The sequence below is a fragment of the Primulina tabacum genome, chromosome 10 (assembly GCF_025594145.1).
Source record: "Primulina tabacum isolate GXHZ01 chromosome 10, ASM2559414v2, whole genome shotgun sequence".
Taxonomy (NCBI): domain Eukaryota; kingdom Viridiplantae; phylum Streptophyta; class Magnoliopsida; order Lamiales; family Gesneriaceae; genus Primulina; species Primulina tabacum.
This window is the reverse complement of record NC_134559.1, coordinates 38,074,274-38,096,087: the sequence shown is the minus strand read 5'-3', so window position 1 is coordinate 38,096,087 and position 21,814 is coordinate 38,074,274. Positions and strand designations below refer to the sequence as shown.

The 21,814-nt window shown below is 44.3% G+C and overlaps 23 non-coding genes and 2 pseudogenes across 23 annotated transcripts; all 25 read right to left on the bottom strand.

Moving 5' to 3' along the window:
* Window positions 1–139: 139 nt before the first annotated feature.
* On the bottom strand, window positions 140–258 carry LOC142506779 (5S ribosomal RNA). Its single transcript, XR_012805058.1, has one exon. It is a non-coding gene; the product is annotated as a 5S ribosomal RNA (ribosomal RNA).
* Window positions 259–947: 689 nt separating this feature from the next.
* Window positions 948–1,064, bottom strand: LOC142515912 (5S ribosomal RNA). The gene has a single exon (XR_012811734.1). It is a non-coding gene; the product is annotated as a 5S ribosomal RNA (ribosomal RNA).
* A 684-nt stretch (window positions 1,065–1,748) lies between these two features.
* On the bottom strand, window positions 1,749–1,867 carry LOC142510793 (5S ribosomal RNA). Its single transcript, XR_012808680.1, has one exon. It is a non-coding gene; the product is annotated as a 5S ribosomal RNA (ribosomal RNA).
* A 684-nt stretch (window positions 1,868–2,551) lies between these two features.
* On the bottom strand, window positions 2,552–2,670 carry LOC142508748 (5S ribosomal RNA). The gene has a single exon (XR_012806951.1). It is a non-coding gene; the product is annotated as a 5S ribosomal RNA (ribosomal RNA).
* A 1,067-nt stretch (window positions 2,671–3,737) lies between these two features.
* On the bottom strand, window positions 3,738–3,856 carry LOC142510643 (5S ribosomal RNA; annotated as a pseudogene).
* Window positions 3,857–4,540: 684 nt separating this feature from the next.
* On the bottom strand, window positions 4,541–4,659 carry LOC142507008 (5S ribosomal RNA). The gene has a single exon (XR_012805277.1). It is a non-coding gene; the product is annotated as a 5S ribosomal RNA (ribosomal RNA).
* Window positions 4,660–5,345: 686 nt separating this feature from the next.
* LOC142511848 (5S ribosomal RNA) lies at window positions 5,346–5,467 on the bottom strand (annotated as a pseudogene).
* Window positions 5,468–6,150: 683 nt separating this feature from the next.
* Window positions 6,151–6,269, bottom strand: LOC142507762 (5S ribosomal RNA). The gene has a single exon (XR_012806009.1). It is a non-coding gene; the product is annotated as a 5S ribosomal RNA (ribosomal RNA).
* A 684-nt stretch (window positions 6,270–6,953) lies between these two features.
* LOC142513720 (5S ribosomal RNA) lies at window positions 6,954–7,072 on the bottom strand. The gene has a single exon (XR_012809650.1). It is a non-coding gene; the product is annotated as a 5S ribosomal RNA (ribosomal RNA).
* A 684-nt stretch (window positions 7,073–7,756) lies between these two features.
* LOC142514311 (5S ribosomal RNA) lies at window positions 7,757–7,875 on the bottom strand. Its single transcript, XR_012810210.1, has one exon. It is a non-coding gene; the product is annotated as a 5S ribosomal RNA (ribosomal RNA).
* A 682-nt stretch (window positions 7,876–8,557) lies between these two features.
* LOC142517408 (5S ribosomal RNA) lies at window positions 8,558–8,676 on the bottom strand. The gene has a single exon (XR_012813156.1). It is a non-coding gene; the product is annotated as a 5S ribosomal RNA (ribosomal RNA).
* Window positions 8,677–10,013: 1,337 nt separating this feature from the next.
* On the bottom strand, window positions 10,014–10,132 carry LOC142514126 (5S ribosomal RNA). Its single transcript, XR_012810035.1, has one exon. It is a non-coding gene; the product is annotated as a 5S ribosomal RNA (ribosomal RNA).
* Window positions 10,133–10,815: 683 nt separating this feature from the next.
* On the bottom strand, window positions 10,816–10,934 carry LOC142508747 (5S ribosomal RNA). Its single transcript, XR_012806950.1, has one exon. It is a non-coding gene; the product is annotated as a 5S ribosomal RNA (ribosomal RNA).
* Window positions 10,935–11,618: 684 nt separating this feature from the next.
* Window positions 11,619–11,737, bottom strand: LOC142516482 (5S ribosomal RNA). The gene has a single exon (XR_012812275.1). It is a non-coding gene; the product is annotated as a 5S ribosomal RNA (ribosomal RNA).
* Window positions 11,738–12,419: 682 nt separating this feature from the next.
* Window positions 12,420–12,538, bottom strand: LOC142507228 (5S ribosomal RNA). Its single transcript, XR_012805489.1, has one exon. It is a non-coding gene; the product is annotated as a 5S ribosomal RNA (ribosomal RNA).
* Window positions 12,539–13,879: 1,341 nt separating this feature from the next.
* On the bottom strand, window positions 13,880–13,998 carry LOC142514125 (5S ribosomal RNA). The gene has a single exon (XR_012810034.1). It is a non-coding gene; the product is annotated as a 5S ribosomal RNA (ribosomal RNA).
* A 684-nt stretch (window positions 13,999–14,682) lies between these two features.
* LOC142516481 (5S ribosomal RNA) lies at window positions 14,683–14,801 on the bottom strand. The gene has a single exon (XR_012812274.1). It is a non-coding gene; the product is annotated as a 5S ribosomal RNA (ribosomal RNA).
* A 685-nt stretch (window positions 14,802–15,486) lies between these two features.
* LOC142514689 (5S ribosomal RNA) lies at window positions 15,487–15,605 on the bottom strand. The gene has a single exon (XR_012810572.1). It is a non-coding gene; the product is annotated as a 5S ribosomal RNA (ribosomal RNA).
* A 684-nt stretch (window positions 15,606–16,289) lies between these two features.
* On the bottom strand, window positions 16,290–16,409 carry LOC142512479 (5S ribosomal RNA). The gene has a single exon (XR_012808846.1). It is a non-coding gene; the product is annotated as a 5S ribosomal RNA (ribosomal RNA).
* Window positions 16,410–17,093: 684 nt separating this feature from the next.
* On the bottom strand, window positions 17,094–17,212 carry LOC142516963 (5S ribosomal RNA). Its single transcript, XR_012812730.1, has one exon. It is a non-coding gene; the product is annotated as a 5S ribosomal RNA (ribosomal RNA).
* A 682-nt stretch (window positions 17,213–17,894) lies between these two features.
* On the bottom strand, window positions 17,895–18,012 carry LOC142513617 (5S ribosomal RNA). Its single transcript, XR_012809555.1, has one exon. It is a non-coding gene; the product is annotated as a 5S ribosomal RNA (ribosomal RNA).
* Window positions 18,013–18,695: 683 nt separating this feature from the next.
* LOC142506734 (5S ribosomal RNA) lies at window positions 18,696–18,814 on the bottom strand. Its single transcript, XR_012805016.1, has one exon. It is a non-coding gene; the product is annotated as a 5S ribosomal RNA (ribosomal RNA).
* A 684-nt stretch (window positions 18,815–19,498) lies between these two features.
* Window positions 19,499–19,615, bottom strand: LOC142515584 (5S ribosomal RNA). The gene has a single exon (XR_012811421.1). It is a non-coding gene; the product is annotated as a 5S ribosomal RNA (ribosomal RNA).
* A 689-nt stretch (window positions 19,616–20,304) lies between these two features.
* On the bottom strand, window positions 20,305–20,423 carry LOC142517060 (5S ribosomal RNA). Its single transcript, XR_012812821.1, has one exon. It is a non-coding gene; the product is annotated as a 5S ribosomal RNA (ribosomal RNA).
* Window positions 20,424–21,107: 684 nt separating this feature from the next.
* LOC142508906 (5S ribosomal RNA) lies at window positions 21,108–21,226 on the bottom strand. Its single transcript, XR_012807103.1, has one exon. It is a non-coding gene; the product is annotated as a 5S ribosomal RNA (ribosomal RNA).
* Between the last annotated feature and the right edge of the window lie 588 nt (window positions 21,227–21,814).

Sequence of the window (21,814 nt, the reverse complement as noted above, 5' to 3'; positions counted from 1 at the left end):
GCCTACAATTTTGTCCAAATCCGGCAGTGCCCGAGCTACTTTCATTTCACATGTCTTATCTGGTCCCGATCGAGATTCAGATGATTTGAGCCGAAAATCGTCTGTCAACAAGTAATCAAAAATAGAAAAACACGAAAAAGGGGTGCAACACGAGGACTTCCCAGGGGGTCACCCATCCTAGTACTGCTCTCGCCCAAGCACGCTTAACTTCGGAGTTCTGATGGGATCCGGTGCATTAGTGCTGGTATGATCGCACCCGACATTGAGTGGGATGTTTATTCTTATATCCCTCGAGTACGTGTGGAGCGGGCGGCGATGGACAACACGCGGCACTGCTCTCGCCCAATCATAACCATGAAGTTAAGCGTTCTGGCGCGATGGCAGAGGCTAGGATGGGTGACCTCCCTAGGAAGACCTCGTGTCGCGACCAGTTACCGTAAATTATGGATAAAACAGTCGAAATAATTGTTTTTAAATTAGTTAACCGTCTCCGGAGTAATCTGCGTCATACCCTTCCTGCACAGAACCGGCTCACGACAACAAAAATCGATAAATGTTCCCAGAAAATAGAAAAAAAAATAAGAAGAAGGAAATAACGAATGTAAAGCTATTATTATGCCTGGGATACGATAAAATGGAACCGGAATCGAATTTCGAACTTCCTAAGCGGATTTCTCGAGGAAACGAAAGCTTAACAGAAGCGGTAAATCGCAAATTAGAGGGTCTTAGAGAAGGAATTCGGCTAAAATCTCGTCAGCTCCATTGCGTAGTAATGAGTCTCGTCCGTTTGCCCGTTTACAATCAAATTAGCCTACAATTTTGTCCAAATCCGGCAGTGCCCGAGCTACTTTCATTTCACATGTCTTATCTGGTCCCGATCGAGATTCAGATGATTTGAGCCGAAAATCGTCTGTCAACAAGTAATCAAAAATAGAAAAACACGAAAAAGGGTGCAACACGAGGACTTCCCAGGGGTCACCCATCCTAGTACTGCTCTCGCCCAAGCACGCTTAACTTCGGAGTTCTGATGGATCCGGTGCATTAGTGCTGGTATGATCGCACCCGACATTGAGTGGGATGTTTATTCTTATATCCCTCGAGTACGTGTGGAGCGGGCGGCGATGGACAACACGCGGCACTGCTCTCGCCCAATCATAACCATGAAGTTAAGCGTTCTGGCGCGATGGCAGAGGTAGTATGGGTGACCTCCCTGGGAAGACCTCGTGTCGCGATCGTTTACGTAAATTATGGATAAAACAGTCGAAATAATTGTTTTTAATTAGTTAACCGTCTCCGGAGTAATCTGCGTCATACCCTTCCGCACAGAACCGGCTCACGACAACAAAAATCGATAAATGTTCCCAGAAAATAGAAAAAAAAATAAGAAGAAGGAAATAACGAATGTAAAGCTATTATTATGCCTGGGATACGATAAAATGGAACCAGAATCGAATTTCGAACTTCCTAAGCGAATTTCTCGAGAAAACGAAAGCTTAACAGAAGCGGTAAATCGCAAATTAGAGGGTCTTAGAGAAGGAATTCGGCTAAAATCTCGTCAGCTCATTGCGTAGTAATGAGTCTCGTCCGTTTGCTCGTTTACAATCAAATTAGCCTACAATTTTGTCCAAATCCGACAGTGCCCGAGCTACTTTCATTTCACATGTCTTATCTGGTCCCGATCGAGATTCAGATGATTTGAGCCGAAAATCGTCTGTCAACAAGTAATCAAAAATAGAAAAACACGAAAAGGGGTGCAACACGAGGACTTCCCAGGAGGTCAGCCATCCTAGTACTGCTCTCGCCCAAGCACGCTTAACTTCGGAGTTCTGATGGGATCCGGTGGATTAGTGCTGGTATGATCGCACCCGACATTGAGTGGGATGTTTATTCTTATATCCCTCGAGTACGTGTGGAGCGGGCGGCGATGGACAACACGCGGCACTGCTCTCGCCCAATCATAAACATGAAGTTAAGCGTTCTAGCGCGAAGGCAGAGCTAGGATGGGTGACCTCCCTGGGAAGACCTCGTGTCGCGACCGTTTACGTAAATTATGGATAAAACAGTCGAAATAATTGTTTTTAATGAGTTTACCGTCTCCGGAGTAATCTGCGTCATACCCTTCCGCACAGAACCGGCTCAGGACAACAAAAATCGATAAATGTTCCCAGAAAATAGAAAAAAAAATAAGAAGAAGAAAATAAAGAATGTAATGCTATTATTATGCCTGGGATACGATAAAATGGAACCGGAATCGAATTTCGAACTTCCTAAGCGGATTTCTCGAGGAAACGAAAGCTTAACAGAAGCGGTAAATCGCAAATTAGAGGGTTTTAGAGAAGGAATTCGGCTAAAATCTCGTCAGCTCATTGCGTAGAAATAAGTCTCGTCCGTTTGCCCGTTTACAATCAAATTAGCCTACAATTTTGTCCAAATCCGGCAGTGCCCGAGCTACTTTCATTTCACATGTCTTATCTGGTCCCGATCGAGATTCAGATGATTTGAGCCGAAAATCGTCTGTCAACAAGTAATCAAAAATAGAAAAACACGAAAAAGGGTGCAACACGAGGACTTCCCAGGGGGTCACCCACCCTAGTACTGCTCAAGCCCAAGAACCCTTAACTTCGGAGTTCTTATGAGATCCGGTGCATTATTGCTGGTATGTTCGCACCCGACATTGAGTGGGATATTTATTCTTATATCCCTCGAGTACGTGTGGAGCGGGCGGCGATGGACAACACGCGGCACTGCTCTCGCCCAATCATAACCATGAAGTTAAGCGTTCTGGCGCGATGGCAGAGGTAGGATGGGTGACCTCCCTGGGAAGACCTAGTGTCGCGATCGTTCACGTAAATTATGGATAAAACAGTCGAAATAATTGTTTTTAATGAGTTAACCGTCTCCGGAGTAATCTGCGTCATACCCTTCCGCACAGAACCGGCTCACGACAACAAAAATCGATAAACGTTCCCAGAAAATAGAAAAAAAAATAAGAAGAAGGAAATAACGAATGTAAAGCTATTATTATGCCTGGGATACGATATAATGGAACCGGAATCGAATTTCGAACTTCCTAAGCGGATTTCTCAAGGAAACGAAAGCTTAACAGAAGCGGTAAATCGCAAATTAGAGGCTCTTAGAGAAGGAATTCGGCTGAAATCTCGTCAGCACATTGCGTAGTAATGAATCTCGTCCGTTGCTCGTTTACAATAAAATTAGCCCACAATTTTGTCCAAATCCGGCAGTGCCTGACCTACTTTCATTTCACATGTTTTATCTGGTCCCGATCGAGATTCAGATGATTTGAGCCGAAAATCGTCTGTCAACAAGTAATCAAAAATAGAAAAACACGAAAAGGGGTGAAACACGAGGACAACCTAGGGTTAAATAACGATGTAAAGCTATTATTATGCCTGGGTCACGATAAAATGGAACTGGAATCGAATTTCGAACTTCCTAAGCGGATTTCTCGAGGAAACGAAAGCTTAATAGAAGCGGTAAATCGCAAATTAGAGGGTCTTAGAGAAGGAATTCGGCTAAAATCTCGTCAGCTCATTGCGTAGTAATGAGTCTCGTCCGTTTGCCCGTTTACAATCAAATTAGCCTACAATTTTGTCCAAATCCGGCAGTGCCCGAGCTACTTTCATTTCACATGTCTTATCTGGTCCCGATCGAGATTCAGATGATTTGAGCTGAAAATCGTTTGTCAACAAGTAATCAAAAATAGAAAAACACGAAAAAGTGTGCAACACGAGGACTTTCCAGGGGGTCACCCTTCCTAGTACTGCTCTCGCCCAACCACGCTTAACTTCGGAGTTCTGTTGGGATCCGGTGCATTATTGCTGGTATGTTCGCACCCGACATTGAGTGAGATGTTTATTCTTATATCCCTCGAGTACGTGTGGAGCGGGCGGCGATGGACAACACGCGACACTGCTCTCGCCCAATCATAACCATGAAGTTAAGCGTTCATGCGCGATGGCAGAGCTAGGATGGGTGACCTCCCTGGGAAGACCTCGTGTCGCGACCGGTTACGTAAATTATGGTTAAAACAGTTGAAATAATTGTTTTTAATGAGTTAACCGTCTCCGGAGTAATCTGCGTCATACCCATCCGCACAGAACCGGCTCACGACAACAAAAATAGATAAATGTTCCCAGAAAATAGAAAAAAAGATAAGAAGAAGGAAATAATGAATGTAAAGCTATTATTATGCTTGGGATACGATAAAATGGAACCGGAATCGAATTTCGAACTTCCTAAGCGGATTTCTCGAGGAAACGAAAGCTTAAGAGAAGAGGTAAATCGCAAATTAGAGGGTCTTAGAGAATTTTTTCAGCTAAAATCTCGTCAGCTCATTGCGTAGTAATGTGTCTCGTCCGTTTGCCCGTTTACAATCAAATTAGCCTACAATTTTGTCCAAATCCGGCAGTGCCCGAGCTACTTTCATTTCACATGTCTTATCTAGTCTCGATCGAGATTCAGATGATTTGAGCCTAAAATCGTCTGTCAACAAGTAATCAAAAATAGAAAAACAAGAAAAGGGGTGCAACACGAGGACTTCCCAGAAGGTCACCGATCCTAGTACTGCTCTCGTCCAAGCACGCTTAACTTCGGAGTTCTGATGGGATCCATGGCATTAGTGCTGGTATGATCGCACCCGACATTGAGTGGGATGTTTATTCTTATATCCCTCGAGTACGTGTGGAGCAAGCGGCGATGGACAACACGCGGCACTGCTCTCGCCCAATCATAACCATGAAGTTAAGCGTTCTGGCGCGATGGCAGAGCTAGGATGGGTGACCTCCCTAGGAAGACCTCGTGTCGCGATCGTTTACGTAAATTATGGATTAAACCAGTCGAAATAATTGTTTTAATGAGTTAACCGTCTCCGGAGTAATCTGCGTCATACCCTTCCGCACAAAACCGGCTCACGACAACAAAAATCGATAAATGCTCCCAGAAAATAGAAAAAAAAATAAGAAGAAGAAAATAACGAATGTAAAGCTATTATTATGCCTGGGATACGATTAAAATGGAACCGGAATCGAATTTCGAACTTCCTAAAGCGGATTTCTCGAGGAAACAAAAGCTTAACAGAAGCGTTAAATAGCAAATCAGAGGGTCTTAGAGAAGGAATTCGGCTAAAATCTCGTCAGCTCATTGCGTAGTAATGAGTCTCGTCCGTTTTCCCGTTTACAATCAAATAAGCCTACAATTTTGTCCAAATCGGCAGTGCCCGAGCTACTTTCATTTCACATATCTTATTTGGTCCCGATCGAGATTCAGATGATTTGAGCCGAAAATCGTCTGTCAACAAGTAATCAAAAATAGGAAAAACACGAAAAGGGGTGCAACACAAGGACTTCCCAGGGGGTCACCCCATCCTAGTAGTGCTCTCGCCCAAGCACGCTTAACTTTCGGAGTTTAGATGGGATCTGGTGCATTAGTGCTGGTAATGATCGCACCCGACATTGAGTGGGATGTTTATTCTTATATCCCTCGAGTACGTGTAAGCGGGCGGCGATGGACAACACGCGGCACTGCTCTCGCCCAATCATAACCATGAAGTTAAGCGTTCTGGCGCGATGGCAGAGGTAGGATGGGTGACCTCCCTTGGAAGACCTCGTGTCGCGATCGTTTACGTAAATTATGGATAAAACAGTCGAAATAATTGTTTTTAATTAGTTAACCGTCTCCGGAGTAATCTGCGTCATACCCTTCCGCACAGAACCGGCTCACGACAACAAAAATCGATAAATGTTCCCAGAAAATAGAAAAAAAAATAAGAAGAAGGAAATAACGAATGTAAAGCTATTATTATGCCTGGGATACGATAAAATGGAACCGGAATCGAATTTCGAACTTCCTAAGCGGATTTCTCGAGGAAACGAAAGCTTAACAGAAGCGTTAAATCGCAAATTAGAGGGTCTTAGAGAAGGAATTCGGCTAAAATCTCGTCAGCTCATTGCGTAGTAATGAGTCTCGTCCGTTTGCTCGTTTACAATCAAATTAGCCTACAATTTTGTCCAAATCCGGCAGTGGCCGAGCTACTTTCATTTCACATGTCTTATCTGGTCCCGATCGAGATTCAGATGATTTGAGCCGAAAATCGTCTGTCAACAAGTAATCAAAAATAGAAAAACACGAAAAGGGGTGCAACACGAGGACTTCCTAGGGGGTCATCCATCCTAATACTGCTCTCGCCCAAGCACGCTTAACTTCTAAATTCTGATGGGATCCGGTGCATTAGTGCTGGTATGATCGCACCCGACATTGACTGGGATGTTTATTTTTATATCCCTCGAGTACGTGTGGAGCGGGCGGCGATGGACAACACGCGGCACTGCTCTCGCCCAATCATAACCACGAAGTTAAGCGTTCTGGCGCGATGGCAGAGGTAGGATGGGTGACCTCCCTTGGAAGACCTCGTGTCGCGATCGTTTACGTAAATTATGGATAAAACAGTCGAAATAATTGTTTTTAATTAGTTAACCGTCTCCGGAGTAATCTGCGTCATACCCTTCCGCACAGAACCGGCTCACGACAACAAAAATCGATAAATGTTCCCAGAAAATAGAAAAAAAATAAGAAGAAGGAAATAACGAATGTAAAGCTATTATTATGCCTGGGATACGATAAAATGGAACCGGAATCGAATTTCGAACTTCCTAAGCGGATTTCTCGAGGAAACGAAAGCTTAACAGAAGCGGTAAATCGCAAATTAGAGGGTCTTAGAGAAGGAATTCGGCTAAAATCTCGTCAGCTCATTGCGTAGTAATGAGTCTCGTCCGTTTGCCCGTTTACAATCAAATTAGCCTACAATTTTGTCCAAATCCGGCAGTGCCCGAGCTACTTTCATTTCACATGTCTTATCTGGTCCCGATCGAGATTCAGATGATTTGAGCCGAAAATCGTCTGTCAACAAGTAATCAAAAATAGAAAAACACGAAAAAAGGGTGCAACACGAGGACTTCCCAGTGGGTCACCCATCCTAGTACTGCTCTCGCCCAAGCACGCTTAACTTCGGAGTTCTGATGGGATCCGGTGCATTAGTGCTTGTATGATCGCACCCGACATTGAGTGGGATGTTTATTCTTATATCCCTCGATGTACGTGTGGAGCGGGCGGCGATGGACAACACGCGGCACTGCTCTCGCCCAATCATAACCATGAAGTTAAGCGTTCTGGCGCGATGGCAGAGCTAGGATGGGTGACCTCCCTGGGAAGACCTCGTGTCGCGATCGTTTACGTAAATTATGTATAAAACAGTCGAAATAATTGTTTTTAATGAGTTAACCGTCTCCGGAGTAATCTGCGTCATACCCTTCCGCACAGAACCGGCTCACGACAACAAAATCGAAAAATGTTCCCGGAAAATAGAAAAAAAAATAAGAAGAAGGAAATAACGAATGTAAAGCTATTATTATGCCTGGGATACGATAAAATGGAACCGGAATCGAATTTCGAACTTCCTAAGCGGATTTCTCGAGGAAACGAAAGCTTAACAGAAGCGTTAAATCGCAAATTAGAGGGTCTTAGAGAAGGAATTCGGCTAAAATCTCGTCAGCTCATTGCGTAGTAATGAGTCTCGTCCGTTTGCTCGTTTACAATCAAATTAGCCTACAATTTTGTCCAAATCCGGCAGTGCCCGAGCTACTTTCATTTCACATGTCTTATCTGGTCCCGATCGAGATTCAGATGATTTGAGCCGAAAATCGTCTGTCAACAAGTAATCAAAAATAGAAAAACACGAAAAGGGGTGCAACACGAGGACTTCCCAGGAGGTCAGCCATCCTAGTACTGCTCTCGCCCAAGCACGCTTAACTTCGGAGTTCTGATGGGATCCGGTGGATTAGTGCTCGTATGATCGCACCCGACATTGAGTGGGATGTTTATTCTTATATCCCTCGAGTACGTGTGGAGCGGGCGGCGATGGACAACACGCGGCACTGCTCTCGCCCAATCATAACCATGAAGTTAAGCGTTCTGGAGCGATGGCAGAGCTAGGATGGGTGACCTCCCTGGGAAAACCTCGTGTCGCGATCGTTTACGTAAATTATGTATAAAACAGTCGAAATAATTGTTTTTAATGAGTTAACCGTCTCCGGAGTAATCTGCGTCATACCCTTCCGCACAGAACCGGCTCACGACAACAAAATTCGAAAAATGTTCCCGGAAAATAGAAAAAAAATAAGAAGAAGGAAATAACGAATGTAAAGCTATTATTATGCCTGGGATACGATAAAATGGAACCGGAATCGAATTTCGAACTTCCTAAGCAGATTTCTCGAGGAAACGAAAGCTTAACAGAAGCGTTAAATCGCAAATTAGTGGGTCTTAGAGAAGGAATCCGGCTAAAATCTCGTCAGCTCATTGCGTAGTAATGAGTCTAGTCCGTTTGCCCGTTTACAATCAAATTAGCCTACAATTTTGTCCAAATCCGGCAGTGCCCGAGCTACTTTCATTTCACATGTTTTATCTGGTCCCGATCGAGATTCAGATGATTTGAGCCGAAAATCGTCTTCAACAAGTAATCAAAAATAGAAAAACACGAAAAAGGGTGCAACACGAGGACATCCCAGGGGGTCACCCATCCTAGTACTGCAATCGCCCAAGCACGCTTAACTTCGGAGTTCTGATAGGATCCGGTGCATTAGTGCTGGTATGATCGCACCCGACATTGAGTGGGATGTTTATTCTTATATCCCTCGAGTACGTGTGGAGCGGGCGGCGATAGACAACACGCGGCACTTCTTTCGCCCAATCATAACCAAGAAAGTTAAGCGTTCTGGCGCGATGGCAGAGGTAGTATGGGTGACCTCCCTGGGAAGACCTCATGTCGCGATCGTTTACCTAAATTATGGATATAACAGTCGAAATAATTGTTTTAAATTAGTTAACCGTCTCCGGAGTAATCTGCGTCATACCCTTCCGCACAGAACCGGCTCACGACAACAAAAATCGATAAATGTTCCCAGAAAATAGAAAAAAAATAAGAAGAAGGAAATAACGAATGTAAAGCTATTATTATGCCTGGGATACGATAAAATGGAACCGGAATCGAATTTCGAACTTCCTAAGCGGATTTCTCGAGGAAACGAAAGCTTAACAGAAGCGGTAAATCGCAAATTAGAGGGTCTTAGAGAAGGAATTCGGCTAAAATCTCGTCAGCTCATTGCGTAGTAATGAGTCTCGTCCGTTTGCCCGTTTACAATCAAATTAGCCTACAATTTTGTCCAAATCCGGCAGTGCCCGAGCTACTTTCATTTCACATCTTTTATCTGGTCCCGATCGAGATTCAGATGATTTGAGCCGAAAATCGTCTACCAACAAGTAATAAAAAATAGAAAAACACGAAAAAGGGTGCAACACGAGGACTTCCCAGGGGGTCACCCATCCTAGTACTGCTCTCGCCCAAGCATAAACATGAAGTTAAGCGTTCTGGCGCGAAGGCAGAGCTAGGATGGGTGACCTCCCTGGGAAGACCTCGTGTCGCGACCGTTTACGTAAATTATGGATAAAACAGTCGAAATAATTGTTTTTAATGAGTTAACCGTCTCCGGAGTAATCTGCGTCATACCCTTCCGCACAGAACCGGCTCACGACAACAAAAATCGATAAATGTTCCCAGAAAATAGAAAAAAAAATAAGAAGAAGGAAAATAACGAATGTAAAGCTATTATTATGCCTGGGATACGATAAAAAAGAACCGGAATCGAATTTCGAACTTCCTAAGCGGATTTCTCGAGGAAACGAAAGCTTAACAGAAGCGTTAAATCGCAAATTAGTGGGTCTTAGAGAAGGAATTCGGCTAAAATCTCGTCAGCTCATTGCGTAGTAATGAGTCTAGTCCGTTTGCCCGTTTACAATCAAATTAGCCTACAATTTTGTCCAAATCCGGCAGTGCCCGAGCTACTTTCATTTCACATGTTTATCTGGTCCCGATCGAGATTCAGATGATTTGAGCCGAAAATCGTCTTCAACAAGTAATCAAAAATAGAAAAACACGAAAAAGGGTGCAACACGAGGACATCCCAGGGGGTCACCCATCCTAGTACTGCTCTCGCCCAAGCACGCTTAACTTCGGAGTTCTGATAGGATCCGGTGCATTAGTGCTGGTATGATCGCACCCGACATTGAGTGGGATGTTTATTCTTATATCCCTCGAGTACGTGTGGAGCGGGCGGCGATAGACAACACGCGGCACTGCTTTCGCCCAATCATAACCAAGAAGTTAAGCGTTCTGGCGCGATGGCAGAGGTAGTATGGGTGACCTCCCTGGGAAGACCTCGTGTCGCGATCGTTTACCTAAATTATGGATATAACAGTCGAAATAATTGTTTTAAATTAGTTAACCGTCTCCGGAGTAATCTGCGTCATACCCTTCCGCACAGAACCGGCTCACGACAACAAAAATCGATAAATGTTCCCAGAAAATAGAAAAAAAATAAGAAGAAGGAAATAACGAATGTAAAGCTATTATTATGCCTGGGATACGATAAAATGGAACCGGAATCGAATTTCGAACTTCCTAAGCGGATTTCTCGAGGAAACGAAAGCTTAACAGAAGCGGTAAATCGCAAATTAGAGGGTCTTAGAGAAGGAATTCGGCTAAAATCTCGTCAGCTCATTGCGTAGTAATGAGTCTCGTCCGTTTGCCCGTTTACAATCAAATTAGCCTACAATTTTGTCCAAATCCGGCAGTGCCCGAGCTACTTTCATTTCACATGTTTTATCTGGTCCAGATCGAGATTCAGATGATTTGAGCCGAAAATCGTCTACCAACAAGTAATCAAAAATAGAAAAACACGAAAAAGGGTGCAACACGAGGACTTCCCAGGCGGTCACCCATCCTAGTACTGCTCATGCCCGAGCACGCTTAACTTCGGAGTTCTGATGGGAACCGGTGTATTAGTGCTTGTATGATCGAACCCGACATTGAATGGGATGTTTATTCTTATATCCCTCGAGTACGTGTGGAGCGGGCGGCGATGGACAACACGCGGCACTGCTCTCGCCCAATCATAACCACGAAGTTAAGCGTTCTGGCGCGATGGCAGAGGTAGGATGGGTGACCTCCCTGGGAAGACCTCGTGTCGCGATCGTTTACGTAAATTATGGATAAAACAGTCGAAATAATTGTTTTTAATGAGTTAACCGTCTCCGGAGTAATCTGCGTCATACCCTTCCGCACAGAACCGGCTCACGACAACAAAAATCGATAAATGTTCCCAGAAAATAGAAAAAAAAATAAGAAGAAGGAAATAACGAATGTAAAGCTATTATTATGCCTGGCATACGGTAAAATGGAACCGGAATCGAATTTTGAACTTCCTAAGCGGATTTCTCGAGGAAACGAAAGCTTAACAGAAGCGGTAAATCGCAAGTTAGAGGGTCTTAGAGAAGGAATTCGGCTAAAATCTCGTCAGCTCATTGCGTAGTAATGAGTCTCTTCCGTTTGCCCGTTTACAATCAAATTAGCCTACAATTTTGTCCAAATCCGGCAGTGCCCGAGCTACTTTCATTTCACATGTCTTATCTGGTCCCGATCGAGATTCAGATGATTTGAGCCGAAAATCGTCTGTCAACAAGTAATCAAAAATAGAAAAACACGAAAAAGGGTGCAACACGAGGACTTCCCAGGGGGTCACCAATCCTAGTACTGCTCTCGCCCAAGCACGCTTAACTTTGGAGTTCTGATGGGATCCGGTGCATTAGTGCTAGTAAGATCGCACCCGACATTGAGTGGGATGTTTATTCTTATATCCCTCGTGTACGTGTGGAGCGGGCGGCGATGGACAACACGCGGCACTGCTCTCGCCCAATCATAACCAAGAAGTTAAGCGTTCTGGCGCGATGGCAGAGCTAGGATGGGTGACCTCCCTGGGAAGACCTCGTGTCGCGACCGTTTACGTAAATTATGGATAAAACAGTCGAAATAATTGTTTTTAATGAGTTAACCGTCTCCGGAGTAATCTGCGTCATACCCTTCCGCACAGAACCGGCTCACGACAACAAAATTCGAAAAATGTTCCCGGAAAATAGAAAAAAAATAAGAAGAAGGAAATAACGAATGTAGAGCTATTATTATGCCTGGGATACGATAAAATGGAACCGGAATCGAATTTCGAACTTCCTAAGCAGATTTCTCGAGGAAACGAAAGCTTAACAGAAGCGTTAAATCGCAAATTAGTGGGTCTTAGAGAAGGAATCCGGCTAAAATCTCGTCAGCTCATTGCGTAGTAATGAGTCTAGTCCGTTTGCCCGTTTACAATCAAATTAGCCTACAATTTTGTCCAAATCCGGCAGTGCCCGAGCTACTTTCATTTCACATGTTTTATCTGGTCCCGATCGAGATTCAGATGATTTGAGCCGAAAATCGTCTTCAACAAGTAATCAAAAATAGAAAAACACGAAAAAGGGTGCAACACGAGGACATCCCAGGGGGTCACCCATCCTAGTACAGCAATCGCCCAAGCACGCTTAACTTCGGAGTTCTGATAGGATCCGGTGCATTAGTGCTGGTATGATCGCACCCGACATTGAGTGGGATGTTTATTCTTATATCCCTCGAGTACGTGTGGAGCGGGCGGCGATAGACAACACGCGGCACTTCTTTCGCCCAATCATAACCAAGAAAATTAAGCGTTCTGGCGCGATGGCAGAGGTAGTATGGGTGACCTCCCTGGGAAGACCTCATGTCGCGATCGTTTACCTAAATTATGGATATAACAGTCGAAATAATTGTTTTAAATTAGTTAACCGTCTCCGGAGTAATCTGCGTCATACCCTTCCGCACAGAACCGGCTCACGACAACAAAAATCGATAAATGTTCCCAGAAAATAGAAAAAAAATAAGAAGAAGGAAATAACGAATGTAAAGCTATTATTATGCCTGGGATACGATAAAATGGAACCGGAATCGAATTTCGAACTTCCTAAGCGGATTTCTCGAGGAAACGAAAGCTTAACAGAAGCGGTAAATCGCAAATTAGAGGGTCTTAGAGAAGGAATTCGGCTAAAATCTCGTCAGCTCATTGCGTGGTAATGAGTCTCGTCCGTTTGCCCGTTTACAATCAAATTAGCCTACAATTTTGTCCAAATCCGGCAGTGCCCGAGCTACTTTCATTTCACATCTTTTATCTGGTCTCGATCGAGATTCAGATGATTTGAGCCGAAAATCGTCTACCAACAAGTAATAAAAATAGAAAAACACGAAAAAGGGTGCAACACGAGGACTTCCCAGGGGGTCACCCATCCTAGTACTGCTCTCGCCCAAGCATAAACATGAAGTTAAGCGTTCTGGCGCGGAAGGCAGAGCTAGGATGGGTGACCTCCCTGGGAAGACCTCGTCTGTCAGCGACCGTTTACGTAAATTATGGATAAAACAGTCGAAATAATTGTTTTTAATGAGTTAACCGTCTCCGGAGTAATCTGCGTCCTACCCTTCCGCACAGAACCGGCTCACGACAACAAAAATCGATAAATGTTCCCAGAAAATAGAAAAAAAAATAAGAAGAAGGAAAATAACGAATGTAAAGCTATTATTATGCCTGGGATACGATAAAAAAGAACCGGAATCGAATTTCGAACTTCCTAAGCGGATTTCTCGAGGAAACGAAAGCTTAACAGAAGCGTTAAATCGCAAATTAGTGGGTCTTAGAGAAGGAATTCGGCTAAAATCTCGTCAGCTCATTGCGTAGTAATGAGTCTAGTCCGTTTGCCCGTTTACAATCAAATTAGCCTACAATTTTGTCCAAATCCGGCAGTGCCCGAGCTACTTTCATTTCACATGTTTTATCTGGTCCCGATCGAGATTCAGATGATTTGAGCCGAAAATCGTCTTCAACAAGTAATCAAAAATAGAAAAACACGAAAAAGGGTGCAACACGAGGACATCCCAGGGGGTCACCCATCCTAGTACTGCTCTCGCCCAAGCACGCTTAACTTCGGAGTTCTGATAGGATCCGGTGCATTAGTGCTGGTATGATCGCACCCGACATTGAGTGGGATGTTTATTCTTATATCCCTCGAGTACGTGTGGAGCGGGCGGCGATAGACAACACGCGGCACTGCTTTCGCCCAATCATAACCAAGAAGTTAAGCGTTCTGGCGCGATGGCAGAGGTAGTATGGGTGACCTCCCTGGGAAGACCTCATGTCGCGATCGTTTACCGTAAATTATGGATATAACAGTCGAAATAATTGTTTTAAATTAGTTAACCGTCTCCGGAGTAATCTGCGTCATACCCTTCCGCACAGAACCGGCTCACGACAACAAAAATCGATAAATGTTCCCAGAAAATAGAAAAAAAATAAGAAGAAGGAAATAACGAATGTAAAGCTATTATTATGCCTGGGATACGATAAAATGGAACCGGAATCGAATTTCGAACTTCCTAAGCGGATTTCTCGAGGAAACGAAAGCTTAACAGAAGCGGTAAATCGCAAGTTAGAGGGTCTTAGAGAAGGAATTCGGCTAAAATCTCGTGAGCTCATTGCGTAGTAATGAGTCTCGTCCGTTTGCCCGTTTACAATCAAATTAGCCTACAATTTTGTCCAAATCCGGCAGTGCCCGAGCTACTTTCATTTAACATGTCTTATCTGGTCCCGATCGAGATTCAGATGATTTGAGCTGAAAATCGTCTGTCAACAAGTAATCAAAAATAGAAAAACACAAAAAAGGGTGCAACACGAGGACTTCCCAGGGGGTCACCAATCCTAGTACTGCTCTCGCCCAAGCACGCTTAACTTTGGAGTTCTGATGGGATCCGGTGCATTAGTGCTAGTAAGATCGCACCCGACATTGAGTGGGATGTTTATTCTTATATCCCTCGTGTACGTGTGGAGCGGGCGGCGATGGACAACACGCGGCACTGCTCTCGCCCAATCATAACCAAGAAGTTAAGCGTTCTGGCGCGATGGCAGAGCTAGGATGGGTGATCTCCCTGGAAAGACCTCGGTTCGCGATCGTTTACGTAAATTATGGATAAAACAGTCGAAATAATTGTTTTTAATGAGTTAACCGTCTCCGGAGTAATCTGCGTCATACCCTTCCGCACAGAACCGGCTCACGACAACAAAAATCGATAAATGTTCCCAGAAAATAGAAAAAAAAATAAGAAGAAGGAAATAACGAATGTAAAGCTATTATTATGCCTGGGATACGATAAAATGGAACCGGAATCGAATTTCGAACTTCCTAAGCGGATTTCTCGAGGAAACGAAAGCTTAACAGAAGCGGTAAATCGCAAGTTAGAGGGTCTTAGAGAAGGAATTCGGCTAAAAATCTCGTGAGCTCATTGCGTAGTAATGAGTCTCGTCCGTTTGCCCGTTTACAATCAAATTAGCCTACAATTTTGTCCAAATCCGGCAGTGCCCGAGCTACTTTCATTTTACATGTCTTATTTGGTCCCGATCGAGATTCAGATGATTTGAGCCGAAAATCGTCTGTCAACAAGTAATCTAAAATAGAAAAACACGAAAAAGGGTGCAACACGAGGACTTCCCAGGGGGTCACTCATCCTAGTACTGCTCTCGCCCAAGCACGCTTAACTTCGGAGTTCTGATGGGATCCGGTGCATTAGTGCTAGTAAGATCGCACCCGACATTGAGTTGGATGTTTATTCTTATATCCCTCGTGTACGTGTGGAGCGGGCGGCGATGGACAACACGCGGCACTGCTCTCGCCCAATCATAGCCATGAAGTTAAGCGTTCTGGCGCGATGGCAGAGCTAGGATGGGTGACCTCCCTGGGAAGACCTCGTGTCGCGACCGTTTACGTAAATTATGGATAAAACAGTCGAAATAATTGTTTTTAATTAGTTAACCGTCTCCGGAGTAATCTGCGTCATACCCTTCCGCACAGAACCGGCTCACGACAACAAAAATCGATAAATGTTCCCAGAAAATAGAAAAAAAAATAAGAAGAAGGAAAATAACGAATGTAAAGCTATTATTATGCCTGGGATACGATAAAATGGAACCGGAATCGAATTTCGAACTTCCTAAGCGGATTTCTCGAGGAAACGAAAGCTTAACAGAAGCGTTAAATCGCAAATTAGTGGTCTTAGAGAAGGAATTCGGCTAAAATCTCGTCAGCTCATTGCGTAGTAATGAGTCTCGTCCGTTTGCCCGTTTACAATCAAATTAGCCTACAATTTTGTCCAAATCCGGCAGTGCCCGAGCTACTTTCATTTCACATGTTTTATCTGGTCCCGATCGAGATTCAGATGATTTGAGCCGAAAATCGTCTATCAACAAGTAATCAAAAATAGAAAAACACGAAAAAGGGTGCAACACGAGGACTTCCCAGGGGGTCACCCATCCTAGTACTGCTCTCGCCCAAGCACGCTTAACTTCGGAGTTCTGATGGAGATCCGGTGCATTAGTGCTGGTATGATCGCACCCGACATTGAGTGGGATGTTTATTCTTATATCCCTCGAGTACGTGTGGAGCGGGCGGCGATGGACAACACGCGGCACTGCTCTCGCCCAATCATAACCAAGAAGTTAAGCGTTCTGGCGCGATGGCAGAGCTAGGATGGGTGACCTCCCTGGGAAGACCTCGTGTCGCGACCGTTTACGTAAATTATGGAATAAAACAGTCGAAATAATTGTTTTAATGAGTTAACCGTCTCCGGAGTAATCTGCGTCATACCCTTCCGCACAGAACCGGCTCACGACAACAAAAATCGATAAATGTTCCCAGAAAATAGAAAAAAAAATAAGAAGAAGGAAATAACGAATGTAAAGCTATTATTATGCCTGGGCATACGATAAAATGAACCGGAATCGAATTTCGAACTTCCTAAGCGGATTTCTCGAGGAAACGAAAGCTTAACAGAAGCGGTAAATCGCAAGTTAGAGGGTCTTAGAGAAGGAATTCGGCTAAAATCTCGTGAGCTCATTGCGTAGTAATGAGTCTCGTCCGTTTGCCCGTTTACAATCAAATTAGCCTACAATTTTGTCCAAATCCGGCAGTGCCCGAGCTACTTTCATTTCACATGTCTTATCTGGTCCCGATCGAGATTCAGATGATTTGAGCCGAAAATCGTCTGTCAACAAGTAATCAAAATAGAAAAAACACGAAAAAGGGTGCAACACGAGGACTTCCAGGGGGTCACCCATCCTAGTACTGCTCTCGCCCAAGCACGCTTAACTTCGGAGTTCTGATGGGATCCGGTGCATTAGTGCTAGTAATGATCGCACCCGACATTGAGTGGGATGTTTATTCTTATATCCCTCGTGTACGTGTGGAGCGGGCGGCGATGGACAACACGCGGCACTGCTCTCGCCCAATCATAACCATGAAGTTAAGCGTTCTGGCGCGATGGCAGAGCTAGGATGGGTGACCTCCCTGGGAAGACCTCGTGTCGCGACCGTTTACGTAAATTATGGATAAAAACAGTCGAAATAATTGTTTTTAATGAGTTAACCGTCTCAGGAGTAATCTGCGTCATACCCTTCCGCACAGAACCGGCTCACGACAACAAAAATCGATAAATGTTCCCAGAAAATAGAAAAAAAATAAGAAGAAGGAAAATAACGAATGTAAAGCTATTATTATGCCTGGGATACGATAAAATGGAACCGAAATCGAATTTCGAACTTCCTAAGCGGATTTCTCGAGGAAACGAAAGCTTAACAGAAGCGTTAAATCGCAAATTAGAGGGTCTTAGAGAAGGAATTCGGCTAAAATCTCGTCAGCTCATTGCGTAGTAATGAGTCTCGTCCGTTGCCCGTTTACAATCAAATTAGCCTACAATTTTGTCCAAATCCGGCAGTGCCCGAGCTACTTTCATTTCACATGTTTATCTGGTCCCGATCGAGATTCAGATGATTTGAGCCGAAAATCGTCTGTCAACAAGTAATCAAAAATAGAAAAACACGAAAAGGGTGCAACACGAGGACTTCCCAGGGGTCACCCATCCTAGTACTGCTCTCGCCCAAGCACGCTTAACTTCGGAGTTCTGATGGGATCCGGTGCATTAGTGCTGGTATGATCGCAACCGACATTGAGTGGGATGTTTATTCTTATATCCCTCGTAGTACGTGTGAGCGGGCGGCGATGGACAACACGCGGCACTGCTCTCGCCCAATCATAACCATGAAGTTAAGCGTTCTGGCGCGATGGCAGAGCTAGGATGGGTGACCTCCCTGGGAAGACCTCGTGTCGCGACGTTTACGTAAAGTATGGATAAAACAGTCGAAGTAATTGTTTTTAATTAGTTAACCATCTCCGGAGTAATCTGCGTCATACCCTTCCGCACAGAACCGGCTCACGACAACAAAAATCGATAAATGTTCCCAGAAAATAGAAAAAAAAATAAGAAGAAGGAAATAACGAATGTAAAGCTATTATTATGCCTGGGATACGATAAAATGGAACCGGAATCGAATTTCGAACTTCCTAAGCGGATTTCTCGAGGAAACGAAAGCTTAACAGAAGCGTTAAATCGCAAATTAGAGGGTCTTAGAGAAGGAATTCGGCTAAAATCTCGTCAGCTCATTGCGTAGTAATGAGTCTCGTCCGTTTGCCCGTTTACAATCAAATTAGCCTACAATTTTGTCCAAATCCGGCAGTGCCCGAGCTACTTTCATTTCACATGTCTTATCTGGTCCCGATCGAGATTCAGATGATTTGAGCCGAAAATCGTCTGTCAACAAGTAATCAAAAATAGAAAAACACGAAAAAGGGTGCAACACGAGGACTTCCCAGGGGGTCACCATCCTAGTACTGCTCTCGCCCAAGCACGCTTAACTTCGGAGTTCTGATGGGATCCGGTGCATTAGTGCTGGTAATGATCGCACCGACATTGAGTGGGATGTTTATTCTTATATACCCTCGAGTACGTGTGGAGCGGGCGGCGATGGACAACACGCGGCACTGCTCTCGCCCAATCATAACCACGAAGTTAAGCGTTCTGGCGCGATGGCAGAGGTAGTATGGGTGACCTCCCTGGGAAGACCTCGTGTCCCGATCGTTTACGTAAATTATGGATAAAACAGTCGAAATAATTGTTTTAAATTAGTTAACCGTCTCCGGAAGTAATCTGCGTCATACCCTTCCGCACAGAACCGGCTCACGACAACAAAAATCGATAAATGTTCCCAGAAAATAGAAAAAAAAATAAAAGAAGGAAATAACGAATGTAAGCTATTATTATGCCTGGGATACGATAAAATGGAACCGGAATCGAATTTCGAACTTCCTAAGCGGATTTCTCGAGGAAACGAAAGCTTAACAGAAGCGTTAAATCAGCAAATTAGAGGGTCTTAGAGAAGGAATTCGGCTAAAATCTCGTCAGCTCATTGCGTAGTAATGAGTCTCGTCCGTTTGCCCGTTTACAATCAAATTAGCCTACAATTTTGTCCGAATCCGCAGTGCCCGAGCTACTTTCATTTCACATGTCTTATCTGGTCCCGAATCGAGATTCAGATGATTTGAGCCGAAAATCGTCTGTCAACAAGTATCAAAAATAGAACAAACACGAAAAAGGGTGCAACACGAGGACTTCCAGGGGGTCACCATCCTAGTACTGCTCTCGCCCAAGCACGCTTAACTTCGGAGTTCTGATGGGATCCGGTGCATTAGTGCTGGTATGATCGCACCCGACATTGAGTGGGATGTTTATTCTTATATCCCTCGTGTACGTGTGGAGCGGGCGGGCGATGGACAACACGCGGCACTGCCTCTCGCCCAATCATAACCAAGAAGTTAAGCGTTCTGGCGCGATGGCTAGAGCTAGGATGGGTGACCTCCCTGGGAAGACCTCGTGTCGCGACCGTTTACGTAAATTATGGATAAAACAGTCGAAGTAATTGTTTTTAATTAGTTAACCATCTCCGGAGTAATCTGCGTCATACCCTTCCGCACAGAACCGGCTCACGACAACAAAAATCGATAAATGTTCCCAGAAAATAGAAAAAAAAATAAGAAGAAGGAAATAACGAATGTAAAGCTATTATTATGCCTGGGATACGATAAAATGGAACCGGAATCGAATTTCTGAACTTCCTAAGCGGATTTCTCGAGGAAACGAAAACTTAACAGAAGCGTTAAATCGCAAATTAGTGGGTCTTAGAGAAGGAATTCGGCTAAAATCTCGTCAGCTCATTGCGTAGTAATGAGTCTCGTCCGTTTGCCCGTTTACAATCAAATTAGCCTACAATTTTGTCCAAATCCGGCAGTGCCCGAGCTACTTTCATTTCACATGTCTTATCTGGTCCCGATCGAGATTCAGATGATTTGAGCCGAAAATCGTCTAGTCAACAAGTAATCAAAAATAGAAAAACACGAAAAAGGGTGCAACACGAGGACTTCCCAGGGGGTCACCCATCCTAGTACTGCTCTACGCCCAAGCACGCTTAACTTCGGAGTTCTGATGGGATCCGGTGCATTAGTGCTGGTAGATCGCACCCGACATTGAGTGGGATGTTTATTCTTATATCCCTCGAGTACGTGTGGAGCGGGCGGCGATGGACAACACGCGGCACTGCTTTCGCCCAATCATAACCTAAGAAGTTAAGCGTTCTGGCGCGATGGCAGAGGCTAGGATGGGTGACCTCCCTGGGAAGACCTCGTGTCGCGACCGTTTACGTAAATTATGGATAAAACAGTCGAAATATTGTTTTTAATGAGTAACCAGTCTCCGGAGTAATCTGCGTCATACCCTTCCGCACAGAACCGGCTCACGACAACAAAAATCGATAAATGTTCCCAGAAAATAGAAAAAAAATAAGAAGAAGGAAATAACGAATGTAAAGCTATTATTATGCCTGGGATACGATTAAAATGGAACCGGAATCGAATTTCGAACTTCCTAAGCGGATTTCTCGAGGAAACGAAAACTTAACAGAAGCGTTAAATCGCAAAATTAGGGGTCTTAGAGAAGGATATCGGCTAAATCTCGTCAGCTCATTGCGTAGTAATGAGTCTCGTCCGTTTGCCCGTTTACAATCAAATTAGCACTACAATTTTGTCCAAATCCGGCAGTGCCGAGCTACATTTCATTTCACATGTCTTAATCTGGGCCCGATACGAGATTCAGATGATTTGAGCCGAAAATCGTCTGTCACAAGTAATAAAAATAGAAAAACACGAAAAAGGTGCAACACGAGGACTTCCAAGGGGGTCACCCATCCTAGTACTGCTCTCGCCCAAGCACGCTTAACTTCGGAGTTACGATGGGATCCGGTGCATTAGTGCTAGTAAGATCGCAACCGACATTGAGTGGGATGTTTATTCTTATATCCCTCGAGTACGTGTGGAGCGGCGGCGATGGACAACACGCGGCACTGCTCTCGCCAATCATAACCAGAAGTTAAGCGTTCTGGCGCGATGGCAGAGCTAGGATGGGTGACCTCCCTGGGAAGACCTCGTGTCGCGACCGTTTACGTAAATTATGGATAAAACAGTCGAAATAATTGTTTTTAATGAGTTAACCGTCTCCGGAGTAATCTGCGTCATACCCTTCCGCACAGAACCGGCTCACGACAACAAAAATCGATAAATGTTCCAGAAAATAGAAAAAAAATAAGAGAAGGAAATAACGAATGTAAAGTATTATTATGCCTGGGATACGATAAAATGGACCGGAACGGAATCGAATTTCCTTCCTAAGCGGATTTCTCGAGGAAACGAAAGCTTAACAGAAGCGTAAATCGCAAATTAGAGGGTCTTAGAGAAGGAATTCGGCTAAAATCTCGTCAGCCATTGCATAGTAATGAGTCTCGTCCGTTTGCCGTTTACAATCAAATTAGCCTACATATTTGTCCAAATCCGGCAGTGCCGAGTACTTTCATTTCACATG